The sequence below is a fragment of the Babylonia areolata genome, chromosome 2 (assembly GCF_041734735.1).
Source record: "Babylonia areolata isolate BAREFJ2019XMU chromosome 2, ASM4173473v1, whole genome shotgun sequence".
Classification (NCBI taxonomy): Eukaryota; Metazoa; Mollusca; class Gastropoda; order Neogastropoda; family Buccinidae; genus Babylonia; species Babylonia areolata.
Window position 1 is genome coordinate 26,134,715 of NC_134877.1, and position 3,178 is coordinate 26,137,892.

The 3,178-nt window shown below is 37.8% G+C and overlaps 1 pseudogene; it reads left to right on the plus strand.

Moving 5' to 3' along the window:
* Positions 1-626: 626 nt before the first annotated feature.
* Positions 627-2,529, plus strand: LOC143277135 (uncharacterized; annotated as a pseudogene).
* The last annotated feature ends 649 nt before the right edge of the window (positions 2,530-3,178 follow it).

Genomic DNA, 3,178 nt, shown 5'->3' on the forward strand with positions numbered 1-3,178 from the left:
GTCTCTCAACACACACCTCTTCCATTCTGCCTACCATGTTACTGATTAATCAACTTCTTGAACTTCGGCTGATAATGTGTGTGTGTGTGTGTGTGTGTGTGTGTGTGTGTGTGCGTGCGTGTGTGTGTGTGTGCATGTTCAGGTGTGTTTGTCAGCATGTTTTTGTGAGCACATGCTTGTTTGTATATAGTGTGCTTATGCATGTATGTTTAATGATGTGTAACTTTTTTTTTTACTGTAAATGTTATGAGCTCCCTGCGTGGGAGGTGTAAGTATTAATCTGGATTATTATCATTACTATGATTATTGACTCCCAACTTCAACAACACGAGGCCTGTCCAACTCCAAGGCACAGCCACTGACACACAATACACAGCAGTATCAACAGTATGACGATGGTCATTGCCATTGCTATAAAACCAACCACAACACAACAACAAAAATATATATCTTAGTTTGATGTTTCATCACATCAAAACACAGAATGACAATGGCGACAAGCCTCTGATGGGGGCTAAAAGTAACATGTGATTCCTTTCTTCATCCATCATATTGTCCTGTCTTGTTCATAAACTCAGAAATGCTGATACAATTAAAGTCATTCCCATGCTCCATCCCGTAGAGCGATGGCCTTGAGGTAACGCGTCCGCCTAGGAAGGGAGAGAATCTGAGCGTGCTGGTTTGAATCACGGCTCAGCCGCTGATATTTTCTCCCCCTCCACTAGACCTTGAGTGGTGGTCTGGACGCTAGTCATTCGGATGAGATGATAAACCAAGGTCCCGTGTGCAGCATGCACTTAGCACACGTAAAAGAACCCACGGCAACAAAAAGGTTGTTCCTGGCAAAATTCTGTAAAAAAATCCACTTCGATAGGAAAAACAATTAAAACTGCACGCAGGAAAAAATACAAAAAAATGGGTGGCGCTGTAGTGTAGCGACGCGCTCTCCCTGTGGAGAGCAGCCCGAATTTCACACAGAGAAATCTGTTGTGATAGAAACAAATACAAATACAAATACAAATTTTCTGGTTTCATTCCTATGGCACCTGATTGTTTTGTTTTGTTTTTTGTTTTCTGTGCTTTCTAATGAAGAGGAGGGAGAAGGGGAAGAACCTGAGTGAATCAAAGTAAAGCGCCAGATATAACTATGCATATACAACACATGGACACCCACAGGCTTTCTTTTGTGCAGCAGATTTTCACCACATCTATTGGCCTGGTAGGAAACAATGGTGAATCTGCTCTCTCTCTCTCTCTCTCTCTCTCTCTCTCTCACACACACACACACACACACACACACACACACATACACTGCAGCTCATCTCTCACGACTATGAATCAAACAGAAAGAAATCAAGTCTTTTTAAAAACAACAACCTAACAACAACTTTATTTTCATCCCAAATCCTTGCCAGGAATAAAGATTCTATATATTTTCAAAGTATAAAAAAAAGAAGGAAAAAAAAAAGATGAAATCAAATAAAATCAAACCATGTTACTTATCCCTCAGCTGACCACAAAGAGGCCGTTTTCAGGATGACACACCTGCCACTTCTTCAAACCAGTCCATCCAAAGAGAACACAAAACAGAGTTACAAGGTTGACTGAAACAACTTTGAAAGAATCAATTCACTCATACCTGACTGAAACAACTCTGAAAGAATCAATTCACTCATACCTGACTGAAACAACTCTGAAAGAATCAATTCACTCATACCTGACTGAAACAATTCTGAAAGAATCAATTCACTCATACCCGACTGAAACAACTTTGAAAGAATCAATTCACTCATGCCTGACTGAATGAAACAACTTTGAAAGAATCAATTCACTCATACCTGACTGAAACAACTTTGAAAGAATCAATTCACTCATACCTGACTGAAACAACTTTGAAAGAATCAATTCACTCATACCTGACTGAATGAAACAACTTTGAAAGAATCAGTTCACTCATACCTGACTGAAACAACTTTGAAAGAATCAATTCACTCATACCTGACTGAATGAAACAACTTTGAAAGAATCAATTCACTCATACCTGACTGAAACAACTTTGAAAGAATCAGTTCACTCATACCTGACTGAAACAACTTTGAAAGAATCAATTCACTCATACCTGACTGAATGAAACAACTTTGAATGAATCAGTTCACTCATACCTGACTGAAACAACTTTGAAAGAATCAGTTCACTCACTCATACCTGACTGAAACAACTTTGAAAGGATCAATTCACTCATACCAGACTGAAACAACTCTGAAAGAATCAATTCACTCATACCTGACTGAAACAATTCTGAAAGAATCAATTCACTCATACCTGACTGAAACAACTCTGAAAGAATCAATTCACTCATACCTGACTGAAACAACTTTGAAAGAATCAATTCACTCATACCTGACTGAAACAACTCTGAAAGAATCAATTCACTCATACCTGACTGAAACAACTCTGAAAGAATCAATTCACTCATACCTGACTGAAACAACTTTGAAAGAATCAGTTCACTCATACCTAACTGAATGAAACAACTTTGAAAGAATCAATTCACTCATACCTGACTGAAACAACTTTGAAAGAATCAATTCACTCATGCCTGACTGAAACAACTTTGAAAGAATCAATTCACTCATACCTGACTGAAACAACTTTGAAAGAATCAATTCACTCATACCTGACTGAAACAACTTTGAAAGAATCAATTCACTCATACCTGACTGAATGAAACAACTTTGAAAGAATCAGTTCACTCACTCATACCTGACTGAAACAACTTTGAAAGAATCAATTCACTCATACCAGACTGAAACAACTCTGAAAGAATCAATTCACTCATACCTGACTGAAACAACTTTGAAAGAATCAATTCACTCATACCTGACTGAATGAAACAACTTTGAAAGAATCAGTTCACTCACTCATACCTGACTGAAACAACTTTGAAAGAATCAATTCACTCATACCAGACTGAAACAACTTTGAAAGAATCAGTTCACTCATGCCTGACTGAAACAACTTTGAAAGAATCAATTCACTCATACCTGACTGAAACAACTTTGAAAGAATCAATTCACTCATACCTGACTGAAACAACTCTGAAAGAATCAATTCACTCATACCTGACTGAAACAACTTTGAAAGAATCAATTCACTCATACCTGACTGAATGAAACAA